Below are 17,364 nucleotides of genomic sequence, written 5' to 3'. Positions count from 1 at the left end.
AGGATATCCCTTATTCCAATTTTTTAAAAATAACAATTCTATTTTATTTATAATATCAGAAAATTGACAGCTATCTAAATGTAGTTTAGGTAGAATATTATATAACCATTATAATTAACATTGTACAAATACAATAGAAAGATATCTATGGCATTTTTTTAAAATCAAGCTATAAAAAGGACATAGCATGATCATAGTTTTTACAAAAATAAAATATAAATACATATAAAAGAACATTTACAAGGTTATCCACCAAAATGTTCACATTAGTTTTCTGTGGGTAATGGGATTACAGGTTTTCTTAAAATTATATTTTCTAATTTTTTACAATGAAAATGTTATAAAAAGTAACAAATGAGAAAAAAAAAGGCATTTGTTCCAGTAAAAATACTCAAAAATCTAAAAGGTGCCTACATTTTCATTACAGATTTCTCTTTCACCATCAAGGAAAAAAGTATTCTATTTTATAAAGGAAATGTATTAAAGTTTGGCTTTCAGAAAATCTTCAAAAGTAAAAGTCAGAACAAGATGAAAATTAATGTCCAAATAGAGACTATTTCCTGTACACAGATAATTGGGTTATTGGTCAATGACTTTTATCTGCCCACTGATATGCAAAGCCTGCATACAGGAAAAAAAGTCAAAAGTATTTCTGAGGAATGGAGACAGACAGTGTCTCTTGGGCAAGGCTTATCTTACAAGAAGTTATGAAAGTGCTATGCAGGCCAAGAAGTTACAAACCTGTTATGTAAATTATATGAGGGAAAAGGAAGGGAGGAATGTTTGCTTAGAGATAAGCAGAGTGCACTTCCAATGAACAGATCTTCTGAGAACAAAGCCCTTAGTTATAGGTGGACTGGACAGGGCTTGGCAGAAGTTCTACTCTTACAAAAGAAGACCACAGCAAGTGATGTGGAGGAGGAAAAGGGAGAGATGGCAGTGACTGTTTTAAACATATGACTGGGAGACAGAATAGTAAAGGCAGGCTATCCAGACAAGCAATTCCACACCCATCGGACCTAGAGCTTGGACCCCAACACAAGCCAGGCTCAAAAACGCTGGTCAGAAACAAAACAGAATAAAATATTTTCCACCTTTCCTCCTTCATTGTGCCAAATGGGCTAGAAGTCATAGCATAACCCACCTTCCTCAGAGAAGAGGTCAAAAGAAAATGCCTGGCCAAAGGGAATCCATGTCCCAGCACACGTCCCTAAAGGTCCTCACGTCTGTTAACTCTCGAATGAATTTTCTGATGTCAGTGTTTCTTGAAATGCATCTGTTCTCTAGTAGAGGTAACATTACTTGTATTGCATTGAACAGGTTTTCTTTTTTTCTTTATCTTTTCTTTTTATTTCGTTGACTTCTGCAGAAGTTCAATTCTTGCTTGTTTTCAGTTTTTGAGTTTTCACTCCATTTGGGAGTTTAGTCAATTAGTTGCTGAACCAGACAACTTATTATAACTTCCTCCATTGGAGCCTGAAATATGTCTTTACTTTTGATTTAAATACAACATTGTGGGTGATGTATCAAGATTACTCACTTACTCACTACAACTCAAAGACACAAATGTTTGGAGAATTAAGTCAACTCTTTTGGAAGGTAATGGATAAGGAGCAATTCAGATAAAAATTGATTCATTTCATACAATCAATACCTTTATCAGAAAATAGACCATCATATTAGAGAAAGCTTTGGAGTCAGAAAGACTTGAGCTTGGATCTGGGCTCTGCAACTTACCTGCTACCTGAGTTTGGGTGGCAATTTAAACCCCTCAGCCTCAGTTTTCTCAAATGTCAAGTAGATCCACACATCTTACAGGACAGTATAAGAATTAGATGAGGCTGGGTGCTCATGGCTCACGCCTGTAATCCCAGCACTTTGGGAGGCCGAGGCAAGCAGATCACAAGGTCAGGAGTTTGAGACCAGCCTGATCAACATGGTGAAACCCCGTCTCTACTAAAAATACAAAAAAAAAAAAAAATTAGCTGAGCACGGTGGTGACACCCATAATTCCAGCTACTTAGGATGCTGAGGCAGGAGAATCACTTGAACTCAGGAGGCAGAGGTTACAGTGAACTGAGATCATGCCACTGCACTCCAGCCTGGGCAACAGAGTGAAACTTTGTCTCAAAAAAAAAAAAAAAAATAGATGAACTTGGCTGGGGTGGCTCATGCCTATAATCCCAGGACTTTGGGAGGCTGAGATAGGAGGCTCGCTTGAGCCCAGTGGTTTGAGATCAGCCTGGGCAACATGGCAAAACCCTGTCTCTACAAAAAGTACAAAAAATTAGCCAAGGGTAGTGGTGCGAATCTGTGATCCCAGGTACTCGGGAGGGTGAGGTGGGAGGATCACTTGGGCCTGAGAGGCAGGGGTTTCAGTGAGCCGAAATGGTGCCACTGTGCTCCAGGCTGAGTGACAGTGAGACTCGATCTCAAAAAAAAAATTAGATGAACAAATGAATCTAAAGGCCTAGAAAATATGGTAGGATTTCAAAAAACAGTTTAAAATCTAATTGACTGAATCTATGCTAGAAGAATTGGAACAATTGTGAGCAGAATATATAAAATCTCATGATAGTGGGGAATCCCTGGAGAAGTAGGCATCAGGAAACTCAGGTTCAGGTATGATCCATTTCTTCTCTGGTTATCTTTTTTATTTTTTCAGAGGTACTAGGAGAATATTGAACTACTTGCCCCTCACCTCAATTTTCTCTCTAATTATGCTGGTCTAGGACTCTACTCAGGTCTGGTGTGGAGCCCTCATTCTAATACAAGATGGAGCTCTTACAGGTCATTTATAAAATAGGTCAAATATCAAAAACAATAAGACTAAAAGAACTGGAATATATTTATTTTTATCATCTTTATCCTACTATAAGTCAAAAGTTGCTAGTTCATGGTTAAACGTTTGCAGAAAACTGCGTCTTTAAGAGTACCAAGGGTAGGAAATCAGAAAGAACAAGTTACTAGTTTTTGTTTTGTTTTGTTTTAATTCAACAAGGAAATAAACATTGAATGGTAGGGACTTTCTGTCTGGTTTCATTAGCTGTTCCCTCCCAGCGATGAGATCAGCACTTCAGAGAGGACCAGCCTTCCTAGCCTGGGAAAATTTCCAGTTAGACCTGGTCAATCCAAGAAAAATTCCCCTCTCACTCTCACCAATCACAACACTTTGGGTCATCATTGACTTTTCTCCAGTTTATGAAATAACCCAGTCATAACTTTCTGGATTTTTTTACATAGTGAAAATTTCCATTTAGTGTTTATCTCACATAGAACAAAGATTTTATCTTTGGCTATTCACTATGCAACTACGATTCAAAGATAAATTTTTAAAAAATAACTTGCTGCCTAAAGCTTAGAGCCTAGTAGAAGCATTAATGACTTAAGTATCAAATGTAAATTGGAAATATTTAAAATTAAAGGTTCTTATTGTATCACATGAGGTATGCATATCTATCATGGAGTATAATACAACTCTTGGAAATCATATTTTTAAAGACAATTAAATGACAAATAAAAATCTACAGAATATTGCTATGTGAAAAAGCAGGGTCCTAAGCTATACATTCCATATGGTTTTTCAAATCCTGAAAAATATACAAATAAGCAAAGAAAAATGTTAGAAAGTAACATATTAAAATGTTAAAGGGGGTTTATCTCTGGAAGGAGAAGGTTTAAAAGATGTAGAATAATTCATCCAATGCACATATGCATTGGAAACACATGCAGCGAAGTGTTACGAATACTATCTCTGGCTCACTGGCTCCTGGATTATTCTTACTCTGTTTTTTATAACTTTCTAAATTTTCTAGTGTTCTTTGCTTTGGACATAGATAATCCTTAGGACTGACAGGAAAAAAAAAATGTCTGAAATATTGTTTCAAATAACTGAGCCAGGCTGGGTGTGGTGGCTTACATCAGTAATCCCAACGCTTTGGTTGGGGATCCCCCGAGGTTGGGGGATCACTTGAGCCCAGGAGTTTGAGACCAGCCTGGGCAACATGGCAAAACCCCATCTCTACAAAAAATTTCAAAAACTTACCCAGCTGGAGTCGCATGGACTTACCCAGCTGGACTCCCATGGTCCCAGCTACTTGGGAGGCTGAGGTGGGAGGATCGCTTGAGCCTGGGAGGTTAAAGCTGCAGTGAACCGTGATTGTGCTACTGCAGTCCTGCCAGCCAGCCTGGGTAACTGAGTGAGATCAGGTCTCAAAAAAAAAAAACAAAACAAAATTACCCAAGCTGGCACCTTCGAAGGTGACAGATAAGTAAATAATCATAGAAGGAAAACCCATCAAAGATAATAGTGACACAAAGTTCTTAGAAGGGCTACATCCAGGTCAGAGATCACTATATGTGTAGGACATGAAAATGCACTTGGTTTTTAAAGTACACCAAACAAGGATATTGAGCCAACTCATTCTACCTCGTTAGAAGGCTTTCCCTAACCAGCAAACCCACTGGGACAGACAGACTTCCACAAGATGAAACAATACACTCAGGCCAAGGAAAGCGCCTTTTATCCCCAAGGGAACTATAAGCTCCACTAGGTAAGATTTCATCCTCTCTTCTGTTGCAAATCTCACCCCCACTGGCTAACACTGAGTGTTCTGAACCGAATAGATACTTAATAAATGTGTATGATGTACACCATGCAGGGGATGGCAGAAGGACAAGGGCAGAGGAATAAGAAGAACATAGAGGTAATCAGTCTAACGTTGCCAACTGCAGGATACGTGGCCTTGATGATGACAGTATGGGAAGATTTTAGTGAGGACAACAGTGATAACACAGGCAGAGAGCTACTGCTTTGCTAAATGTTGCTTTAGAGAGATTGATCTTAATAATTATTTGGCCTCATTTAATTTTTCTTATTATCTTGTAGACCGTACATAAGAGCAAAAGAAGGAAAAAGAAATCTTCCCTTAAGCCCACTATGCAGGGAAAATGAAAGTAAATAATTTTTGTGTATATACTTGAAGAGTTTTTCTATATTTATCTGTTCATAATATCATTTTTCTACTTAAACAATGGAGTTACGCTGTCAGTGTTGTTTCACAAACTGCCTTTTACACGTGATACATGCAAGGATACCAGTACGGACAATGGTGGCAACACTTACAAAGCACTTACATGTGCCATGCACATGGTTTTATCTGCATTGTCTCATTTCAAACTCATCATAGCCCAATGGTACAGGTACCATAATTATCCTCATTTTACAGATTAAGAGACTAAAACTCAGAAGGTTAAGGAGCTTGCCCAGGGTCACACAGTTAGTAACTGATAGAGCTCAAAGTTCACCAAAAGTCACTCCGTTTCCAAGCCTGTTTTCCACTAGTAGTAGTAGAGTTGCCACTCTACTTAGTTAATAATTTTCTTATACTTGAAAATTGCTAAAAGAATAGATCTTACATGTTCTCACCACACACAAAAAATTATAACTGAGGTGAGGGGTATGTTAATTAGCTGGATTATGGTAATCATTTTGCAACATATACATATGTCAAAACATCACATTGAACACCATAAATATATATAATTATTATTTGTCAATTATACCTCAATAAAATCTGGAAATAAATAAATAAATTCCTATAATGACATAATAGTGGCTGTATAAGGTTTTATTATTTAATTTATATTGTTAATTATTCACATTGCTTCCTTTTTGCTTGCTTTTATAATGACACACTGAGGGTTCTTGTAGGTAAAACTTTTATAAGCCTGAATTTCTTTTTCAGTATAAATTTCCAGAAGTGGGAATGCTCCATCAAAGAGTATGCAGATTTATGAATCTTGGTATATATGGCCAAATTCCTCCCCCACCCTAATGTTATACCAATTTAAGTTTCAATAGAATACCTGAAGGTCCATTTTCTCACAGGTTAGCAGAGGACTTTATAATTTAATCCTAAATAACTGTTTAAAACATGTGAGTCAGATATTTGTTTTAACATGGACTACTTTTTTTTTAAGTTGTGAGATTGGAAAGTTGGGGTGTGCATGTATAAGCAGACACTTATATTAGTTTCATCTTCGTCTTATTGCTCAGAAAGAGGTCTTCATTACAGATATTATTGAGGATTAATAGGTAAGAATAATGATACAAAATTTTCAAAATGGACACACCAATTATGCAACTTTCGAATTCCTAACTAAAGAGTAAAATAAACCATACTAGTTGGCTTCCAAAGTTGTTGACATGGTTTGACTGTCTCCACCCAAATCTCATCTTGAATTCTCATGTGTTGTGGGAGGAACCCAGTGGGAGGTAATTGAATGATGGGGGCAAGTATTTCTCACGATAGTGATTAAGTCTCAGGAGATCTGATGGTTTTAAAAAGAGGAGTTCCCCTGCACAAGTTCTCTCTCTTTGTCTGCTGCCATCCACGTAAGACATGACTTGATCCTCCTTGCCTTCCACCATGATTGTGAGGCTTACCCAGCCACATGGAACTCTAAGTCCATTAAAACTCTTTCTTTCGTAAATTGCCCAGTCTCAGGTGTGTCTTTATCAGCGGTGTGAAAATGGACGAATATAGTAAATTGGTACCAGTAGAGTGGGGTGCTGTTGAAAAGATACCCAAACATGTGGAAGCAACTTTGGAACTGGGTAACAGGCAGAGGTTGGAACAGTTTAGAGGGCTCAAAAGAAGACAGGAAAATGTGGGAAAATTTGAGACTCCCTAGAGACTTGTTAAATGGTCATGACTGAAATGCTGATAATAATATGAACAATAAGGTCCAGGCTGAGGTGGTCTCAGATGGAGATGAGGAACTTGTGGGGAACTAGAGCAAAGGTGACTGTTGTTATGTTTTAGCAAAGAGACTGGTTGCATTTTGCCCCTGCCCTAGAGATTTGTGGAGCTTTGAACTTGAGACAGATGATTTAGGGTATCTGGCAGAAGAAATTTCTAAGCAGTAAAGCATTCAAGAGGTGACTTGGGTGCTGTTAAAGGCATTCAGTTTTATAAGGGAAGCAGAGCATAAAAGTTTGGGAAATTTGCAGCCTGATTGCAATAGAAAAGAAAATCCCATTTTCTGAGGAGAAATTCAAGCTGGCTGCAGAAATTTGGATAAGTAACAAGAAGTCAAATGTTAATCCCCAAGAAAATGGGGAAAATGTCTCCAGGGCATGTCAGAGGTCTTCATAGCAGCCCCTCTCATCACAGATTGGGAGGCCTAAGAGGAAACTGTGGTTTTGTGGGCCGGGCCCAGGGTCCCCATCCTGTGTGCAGCCTAGGGCCTTTGTGCCCTGTGTTCCAGCCACTCTGGCCATGGCTGAAAGGGGCCAACATAGAGCTCAGGCCATGGCTTCAGAGGGTGCAAGCCTCAAGCCTTGGCAGCTTCTACTTGGAGTTGAGCCTGCCAGTACTCAGAAGTCAAGAACTGGGGTTTGGGAACCTCTGCCTAGATTTCATAAGATGTATCGAAATGCCTACATGTCCAGGCAGAAGTCTGCTGCAGGGGTGGGGCTCTCATGGAGAAACTCTGCTAGGGCAGTGTGGAAGGGAAATATGGGGTCAGAGTCCCCACACAGAGTCCCTCCTGGGGCACCGCCTAGTGGAGCTGTGAGAAGAGGGTCACTCCCCCAGACCCCAGAATGGTAGATGCACTAACAGTTTGCACTGTGCACCTGGAAAAGCCATAGATGCTCAATGTCAGTCTGAGAAAGCAGCTGGGAGGGAGGCATGAAGTCAAAGGAGATCATTTTGGAACTTTAAGAGTTGACTGCCCTGCTTGATTTTGGACATGCATGGGGCCTGTAGCCCTTTTGCTTTGGCCAATTTCTCCCATTTGGAATGGCTGTATTTACCTAATATTTGTACCCACATTGTAGCTAGGAAGTAACTAACCTGCTTTTGATTTTACAGGCTCATAGGTGGAAGGGACTTGCCTTGTCTCAGATGAGACTTTGGACTGTGGACTTTTGAGTTTATACTGGAATTAGTTAAGACTTTGGAGGACTGTTGGGAAGGTATGATTGGTTTTGAAATGTGAGAACATGAGATTTGGGAGGAACCAGAGGTGGAATGATATGGTTTGGCTCTGTCCCCACCCAAATCTCATCTTGAATTCCCATGTGTTATGGGACAGACCCAGTGGGAAGTAACTGAATCATGGGGCAAGTCTTTCCCATGCTGTTCTCATTATACCGAATAAGTCTCATGAGATCTGGTGGTTTTAAAAAGAGGAATTCCCCTGCAAAAGCTCTGTCTCTTTGCCTGTTGCCATCCATGTAAGATGTGACTTGCTCCTCCTGGCCTTTCATCATGATTGTGAGGCTTTCCCAGCCACGTGGAACTGTAAGTTCACTAAACCTCTTTCTTTCATAAATTGCCCAGTCTCATGTGTGTCTTTACCAGCAGTGTGAAAAAGGACTAATACAGTTGTAGATTTGATTTGCATAATTAATTAATTCTGCATATAAGAATGTCTTGAACTTGGGTACTCCCCTTTTTCCTGTGTGACATACATTAACCTCCCTAGTGCAACTCTAAATGGCATAAAAGAGTGCTCCATTTAATTGATTAATTCAAACACATTTTGGGGGAAACTTATCTGGGCCAAGTACTGTGCTGGGAAAAGAAAGAGGCGAAGAGTAGAAAGCAACCTGCAAATACAGTTTCTTCCCTTAAAGAGTAATTGTCTGTGAAAGAGTCAGATCTACAAACAGATTACAAGATGTCTAGATAAAGCATTAGGCAATAATCTGTATAGCGTGCAGTAGGGGCACTCTCAGTGCAACTGCAGAAAGTCACACTGAGCTGTCTGGATACCTATGGATCTAGGAGCTCTTCCACAAGGCAAACTACTAGAGACACACCAAGTATTCAGTACAATCTGCGGCTGAAAGACAAGGTTTATATGTCACTCTAGGAAGTTACCTTTTGGTGATCTCAGTGGTGAGTGAGGAGAGCCACCACTGGGGAAGTGACAAATGGTGTGCAAAACTTTCCATTCTGGATCAAAATTATATGTGTATGCCTGCTTATAAAGAGTAGCAATGTCCCATTGGAGAACCAGGTAGAATTGGAGACCCAGAAATGTATGGTTGCAGCTCCATGTAAAAAGAAAGAATCTTAACTGTGTACGACCTTCAAGTCGACGGAAAGCATCAGACAGCATAAGGATATATCATAGATGTTGGTAAGTTGACACAAATGCACTACTAGAGGTGGACATTGATGCGAGAATCAGTCCATGAGTAAAGGTATTCAAAACTGTGTTCCCATCCTCCAGCCATGTAGATTGTTCAACCTGAAGTCTTATGTTGACACTACTTGGGAGAATCTTTCCAAATACTGCAAGTTTTTATTGATGCAGACACTGAGTTCTAATTCCTTTTTAGAGCTCCAAACATCCTCCATTTGATGTAAAATCGTCATCAGTTTAGGAGACATCGCTCAGAAGTGTGAGTTTCCTGAGATTTATAAAATGTCCTTAAACCATGGCTAAGTAAAACTGTTATAGAAAGTTCTAAAGCTGTAAGTTTTCTCCAAAATTATGAGTAGACTAAGGCAGTGAAGAGAACAATGAGCTCAACTTTTAGAAACCAGGTTTAAATCCCATCTGCTATTAATTTGCTGTTTGATTCTGGGCAGTTGACTTCAACCCCTGGAGCCTGAAAAAAATGATAACTCTTACCAGAACTACTTTACAGGGTTGTAGAAAGATAAAATAAAATGTTCTGTCTATGTACATCAATCAAGTTACAAACTCTACGAAGCATATTTCTTTTTTGTTTTTTTTTTTTCTTTGAGATGGGGTCTCACTCTTTCGCCCAGGCTGGAGTGCAGTGGCACGATCTTAGATCACTGCAACTTCTGCCTCCCGGGTTCAAGTGATTCTAGTGTCTCAGCCTTGTGAATAGCTGGGACTACAGATGCCCGCCACCATGCCTGGCTAATTTTTGTATTTTTAGTAGAGACGGGGTTTTGTCATGTTGGCCAGTCTGGTCTGGAACTCCTGGCCTCAAGTGAGCTCCCCGCCTTGGCCTCCCAAAGTGCTGGGACTACAAGGCATTAGCCAGTGTGCCTGGCCCATGAAAGCATATTTCTATTATCTTTCCTCCACCTCAATAAAAAACCCGTCTCTTTTCCTCACAGCTGGTGCCCATTTTCTCCGTTTTCTTTTATAAATAAGCTCCTTGAAAGGAACATCTATATTCACAATCTCCAATTCCTTTCTTCCCATTGTCTTGAGCCTGTGCCAGCACAGTGCTGCATGCTCAGTTCTCAGGCATCATCCAACTCCACTCTCAGCAGCATCTGATCACTTTCTCCTCCTTGGAAGACTCCTTTGCCTGACTCCCAGGACACACTACATTCACCTAGTATCCACCCAGCATGCTGGCTGCTCCTTCTCCATCTCCTTTCTGGGTTCCAATAGAACCTGAGAGAAGTGGAGGAAAGAGGAAGTAATAAGAATATTCTGTTCTAACGTGTTGATAATAAAGGGGTGCATTGTCTACAGAACATGTAAATGAAAGGAATGATTCTCATTGTTACCCTGTGCTAGAGATTGTAAGCGATTTCAGTGATACAATACCCCTCTCTGCTGGCGTGGGACCATTCTCACCACTCTCCTTCCCATTTGGCACACCACTGACTGGGTTCACTGCACCTCTCTAAACTCAAACATTCAGCATCCCAGAAGTCAGTCCATAAACCTCTTCTCTTTTCTATCTATACTAACTCCTTTGATTACCTCATTTGATTTCATTGCTGTGAATACCATACATATGTATATACATATATAAGTATATGCATATATAAACAGACATATATGTATATGTATATATGTATATACATATATATGCATACACATACATACATATATGATTCCCATATTTTATCTCTGGCTCTGATATCCTCACTGAATACCAGATTTATACATTTACTCCCAGCTTAACCTTTCAAACTTAACCTGTCCATAAGTAAGCTCCTAATACTCCTTCAAAAACTTGTTCATCTCACCATCTTCTCCATCTCAAATAAAGCCACTCTTTTCTACCTGTTGCTCAGGTGAAACTGTGGTATATACTTGACTTATCTGTCTTATTATCCCTCATTCTATATATCAGTCACTAGAATCAAAACATTCTCATTCCTACACAACCAACTACATCCTTATCCAAGCTTCCACATCACTCATCTGGTTTACAGCAATAACTCCCGAAGAATCTCTCTTCTTCTGCCACCTCTCTCCCCACTTCACCCTCATCTGTTCTCAACAGACAGAAGGATGCCTTTGAAAGGTAAGTCAGACCATGTCATTCCTCTGCTCCAATCTGCAAATAGCTCCTATTTCAATCAGAGTGAAAATCAAAGTCCTTATTGTGTCTTACAGGGTCCTGCATTATCACTTTTCCCTGTTCTCACTCCACCATCATCTAACTTCTAACTTCATCCCCTAAAATCCAAAGATCTTTCCACTCAGTTCATTCCATGCCTTATTTTTCAAAGATGCCAGGCTGGCAAGCTCTTACTTCAAGGTCTTTGCGCTTCCTGTTCCAGCAGCCTGGAACATTCTTTCCCCAATTAGTGCCTCACTGACTCCTGCATATCCTTAAGTTCTTTACTCAAATAATGCCTCATTCAACCCTAAGCACCCTCTCGAAAATCTAGCTCTCCATAACTTTCTATTCTCTTTCTCTGTTCTATTGTTCTCCATATCTCATACATTATATATTTTACTGAATGGTTTTGTTTGTTTTCTGTCTCACTATAAATGTAAGCTCCTTGAATAAAGAGATTATTATTTTTGTTCGCTGCTGCTATTACCAGAACTACTTATGGGGTTGTAGAAAAGACACAATTTTATTTCTAAAACTTAGAACAGATATTCAGTAGTTTTGAATGAATGAAACTTGAATAGATGTTTGAATTGAACCATTGTTCAATAAATAGTTTAAAATGAACGAATCTTGTTCAAATATCTCATTTTACTCTGAGTCACATCACCTACATACCTCTCTTGAGGCACAGAACTCTGAGATGCAAGTACAACTCTAAGCCAATTCCGCACACAATCATACACATGAAAATGAGAAAAGTTTGGTTATTTATAAAATGCCTTGGTGTTTGGAGTTGTGTACACATTAAATATTGCTCTGGTGACCAGTGTAGCCCTTTGCAAGACAAAACCTTTCCCTTCACCCACCAGGAATGCTGTGAAACACAGTGGAGTATGCATATATTTATGATTTTTTCAGTAATTTTTATTATGAAGGAATCCAGGGTCAGGACATCCAAGAACCTTCTATGTCTGTTCCTTATAGAGTGACAGCTTCCCAGACCAAAGGACAAGCGTTACATACTAAAAACCTCCCCACATCCCACAAGTTAAGAACTCAACTTGTGCATCATCATTTTTCTAACATTCAGATAACCCAGAGGAATAGACTTTCTTGAGACAGAGAAATCTTTTCCATATTTTTAAATGAATCTTATAGGTTGCTTAATGTATTTCTAAGATACTTTTATCCATCTTTCTAATTCCACTGTATAGCACCACCTTGCCTTACTCACTTCACATGATACTGTCTATTGTATTCATATAAGTGCTCTATCCCATTCTTATTTTTTCTGTTACTTCTGAAAATCCTAATGTAGAGCTAAAGTGTGCCTACACAGACGTTCTGTCACTGCCGACTTACGAACTCAGATTACGATGAGCTAATAACCATGAACTAATGTCTGGTCAGTAGCTGTAATGCCCATCAAAGACATCATGTTGTGCCTGATCTGAAGCCCTGAGCCTGCCACTCAGCACCCAGGTATCTGGTGAAGACCCAGATTTCCAGCCTTATTCCATTTCAGTTCCACTCGTCCTATATTGAACCATAGTAAATGCTTTCTACCCTTCAAATATACTTCAGATAGTATTGACTTAGGAGTTTACTTAAACTCTTCTCTTGTGGAAAACTCTTCTCATGTCTATCAATCCAAAGCCCAGTTCAAGTGCCATTTCATCCTTACAATTATCTCTGACGGTAACCTACCTAGTTGCTATAAATCTCATCTTCCTGAGACCTCAACATTTGCTTTCTTCTTTGTCTTGAAATATTTATCATATTCTGTCTTGTGTTGTAGTTATTTGTGTATACATTTTCAATACTAGATGGTAAGCCCCTTTGAGAAAGGGTCTCTACTCTTTACCCCTAAGTCCCTAAGCTTAGGGTTGTATACACCATAGGTGACCAAAAGGTGATTATTATATTAGTGAGTGAATAATAGAAAGCATATCATTAACCTAGTTTCCAGGATTTCAGTAATTTAGATTCTTTAGAAACAGGGCATTATATTGCTATCCATGTGCTATCACACATAATCATTTGTTTTCTTGTTTTTATGCCATTGATCCATTGAGTAAAGAGGATTACCCTGCAAGTATCAACTGTCCTTCCTATTCTTTTGTAGGCACCTAAATATTATGCTGCAGCAGTGTCATCTTGCTTAGTACTTTAACATTCAAGTCACTGAGTTTTGATAGCTAGCTAAAGAAAATATCCTGAGTAGGTATCAGAGTCAACGATATGTTCTACTGAAGTCATCATATATCCTCTACCTCTTACATAGTGAGAGGTTAGGGACAAATAATTAACTTCATCTCTTCCCTGGTGCGCTGGTAGCCTGGTCTGTCATTATGTAGAACTAGGTTTCCCTTGAAAGAGAATGATTGAAAGGAATCCTAATACCTAAGAGATTGCAAGAAATCAGAAGTGGAAAATTCAAACACTTGGTAGCCTAAATCAGGTACAATGGGAGCTGTGGAGGATGGGGGAAAATATGTTCTATCTATAGGAAGAAGATGCTGCCCAGCCCCAGCACAGGTGTTATCCATGTGGGGATGTGGGTCCATCATTATCAGATCTCTTGATCTTCCTGAAAACAAGATATCTGCATTTTTTACAGGACATTTCCTAGATATCAAATACTTTGGAACTAGTTTTATCTTGTTTAACGTGGCAGCACAAACAAAGCACATCTGCATGCTGGATTCACCTGTGGCTGCTGCTCTGCAACTTCTGGAGTAAACGAATTCTCGGACTCGACGCTGCCATTGGATGAAACAATGTTGAATAAAACATCAACTATCACTTCAAGTTTTAAAAGTATTGAACCGAGGGACACTTATTTAGAAAGATCTCAGAAAATATCAAAATCCAGACAGGCTGAAGAAAATGAAGATGCCACCACTTCTTGCCCATCTCCCCATCTTATACCTAAGAAGCAGCTCCAACATTTGGCTGAAACGAACATTCCAGAAGAACCAAGTCAATAAAGACAGAAGCTTCTCTGACAAATTTCCCTACTCTAAAGGGCATGATACCATCTCCAGTAGATGCTAAGCAAAGGCCAAAGTGCCCTAAAACTCTTAATTGGAAGAAATCTTAAAGGACATCTGGTTACAGTCTCCAAAATGACATGGCTAATGTTTCTGCTTGGGATACCCAGCACCATTTGCTACACATTGTGGGCAATGAAAGAGTAAGAGACTCATATGTGACTTACAGCTCCAATGATACTGGCTGTGTGACTTGTGCATATCACTTCATCTTTCTGGGCCTCAGTTTCTCTGTTTTGAATAAGGTAACGATTAAATGATTTCTTCAGGATCCTTACAGCCAGAAAGACATTAAGAATATGTAAAAGTTCCAGCCTGACCAACATGGTGAAACCCCATCTCTACTAAAAATACAACAATTAGCCAGACGTGGTGGTGCGTGCCTGTAATCCCAGCTACTCAGGAGGCTAAGGCAGGAGAATCACTTGAACTCGGGAGGTGGAGGCTGCAGTGAGCCAAGATCGCGCCACTACACTCCAGCCTGGGCGACAGAGCAAGGCTTTGTCTCAAAAAAAAAAAAAAAAAAAAAAATGAATATATAGAAGTCTGCCAAAGATTATGTAGCATTACAACCCACTGCATTTGTGGTGGTCCCAAGGGATGAATATTGGCACTGTCATAATAAACTCAAACAGACACACACACACACACACATACACACACACGCACACACACAGAGGAAACATTTACTTCCACAACTAAGAATGATATAACCTTTTGAGCATGAAAAGAAAAATGATAGCTAAAATTAGCATCTCAAAAAGTAAACTACATAATGACTGAAGATGAGATTTCCTTAAAACTGTAGAACAATGAGATATGATGATAGCTGTCACAAGAGAGGAAATTGCAGGAGTCAATTTGAAAGGGTTTGGGGGTGTTTTCCCCATTGAGATTTGCTTTTCTACAAACCACAGTGTGACTGAAAAGCTAAAACACTTCCCCAGGGCCTGTATGATCTGTGCCTCACTATGCTGCCTCTGACATTTGGAGAGTGTCATTTAGCCCCAAATTAAAACCTGCTTATACAGAGATCTGGAGGATGTCTCAGGCGCCAAGTAGTCATCACTGTCTCATTTACCTATCACCTTTCAGTTTACAACTCCCCTTTACATACATGCCCTCATTTGTTCTCTAAAAACAGCACTGTTTGATGGGACCTATAGATCATTATAAAATTTCCCTCAAATGAATTCAAAAATAACCCTCTCAAACTGCCTGCAAAGAAATAATCACCTTTTGTTTGCCATTTAACAGTTCAGAAAGGCTTTTCACTTCTTTTGGTTTTTGGGGGTAAGGTATGACCTGCTGGGTTCTATAATAGAGGAAGAGGGAAGAAGGAATCAAATCTAATCTTGGCCTTAGCCTGCTGATCCAATTGGAACAAATCACTTCAATTGACCAAGCCTCAGTTCACTAAGCTACCAAATGGAGAAAATTATACCCATCCTACTGCACTACAGGGCAGTTAAGATCAAAATCAATATATAGATAAGTATGTCAAGTGGCTTTATAGGCTAAAAAATGCTAGTCTACAAACCTTATCAACCCTGGACAGTAAGGAAGAATAGGGGAATTTCACATGGTAATGCAAAACTACAAACCTAAACCAAACTGCAAGTCAGTGGGGGAGGTGAGCAGAAACTCAGCTTAGGGGACAGGAGCAATTGGTTCATAGAGGAACAACCCATCTCTGCAGAACCAGTGACAAGCCACTTGATCTTACCTGACTAGGCCGGTCCTCAAGGCTCTTCTTTCTCTTCCTGGACAAAGGGGGCTAGACCACAGATAGTGGCTAGGAGAGGTGTGATTGGCTAGATAAAACCAGGCAAGGCAGCGCCCTGTGCTGTGACCCCACTCAGTCTGAATCTCACTTCACCAAGTAGGCTGAGAGTTACATTCTCACCCTCAAATAGTCAAATGAAAGAACTGAGGATGTTTACAGGGTGGAACTCAACCTGTCAGAGGCAGACAATTGGCTTTGTGGGTGGGGCCTTTCTTGTTCTACAATGACACACCTTTACCTCCTGTCGTCTTCCTCAAGAAGTCCTGCATTTTTCTGCCAACTCCCTCTAATACACATCCAGCCAAGGGAGCAGGAGCAGGAGCAGGAGCAGCCTACCATCCATTCCTCGATGGCTTCTGTATGCCTCCAAGTAGCTATAATAAAGCTTCAGCCTGAGGCCTACACTCCTATCATTAATATTCTTTATGATGGCTTGATGTATTGGATATTTGTGATTTTCAGCACCACTACCACTCTTGTCAAAAATGTAGAAGACATGGAGAGCAGTCTATCTGAAAACAAACACATGTACACACAGCGTCTCTGGTCAGCATTCCTATTAGGAAATGTACCACATGATATTGTCTCTATGTAAGTGTGTATCCTTCTCCGTAGACGGGGAGCCCCTTGAGGGCAGTGCTACATCTTATTCTCTCATATACTCCTCACAAAATCCAGCAGACAGTAAGTAATAAATAGATACACATTGAATTAATGATGATCTATTAATTTCTATTTAGTGAATCCTGATCTGTCATTTAATGGCTTTGCAGCCTATGACAAGTCAGAATTTATCTTTCTGAGGCTTTTTAATTTTGGTTATCTGTAAGTTGAGAGTATCATTTCTCCTTCAGAAATGCAGATAGAATTTGAAAGGAAGCATATGAGAATAAACCTAGGATAAGATTTGACATAGCAACGGTGCTAAAAAAAATGAAATAGAATCTTAATGAACACATTCTGAAACCTAAGCAAGTGTGTTCTACATACAGAGTTGGTATAAAATAAAGTATGAACTGCACAAGTAGGTGGATTGCTGGAAGAAAGGAGAGCACAGAAAACAAAATGCTGTATGTGTATCATTGAATTTCAATTTTCTATCCTAAATTCTCTACTTCATTCAGCAGACTCTGGCCAAATCAGATTGTATGTGTTTGACGGCTGGAGGAACGGAGGTGCACTGACAAACTAGACTGGTTGAATTCCATTCTTTTCAAAGA

At 39.6% G+C, this 17,364-nt stretch overlaps 1 protein-coding gene across 1 annotated transcript in view; it reads right to left on the bottom strand.

Annotated features, from left to right (window-relative positions):
• Positions 1 to 16,241, bottom strand: part of TPRG1 (tumor protein p63 regulated 1) — a 147,111-nt gene extending 130,870 nt beyond the window's left edge. Inside the window, exon 1 of the mRNA XM_025376355.1 lies at positions 16,085 to 16,241. The gene's annotated coding sequence lies outside the window, so the exon portion shown is untranslated. The remainder of the gene's footprint in view (positions 1 to 16,084) is intronic.
• Positions 16,242 to 17,364: the final 1,123 nt, after the last annotated feature.

The sequence above is a fragment of the Theropithecus gelada genome, chromosome 2 (assembly GCF_003255815.1).
Source record: "Theropithecus gelada isolate Dixy chromosome 2, Tgel_1.0, whole genome shotgun sequence".
Taxonomy (NCBI): Eukaryota; Metazoa; Chordata; class Mammalia; order Primates; family Cercopithecidae; genus Theropithecus; species Theropithecus gelada.
Note: the sequence above shows the minus strand (reverse complement) of the source record. Positions and strands in the feature narration are given on the sequence as shown.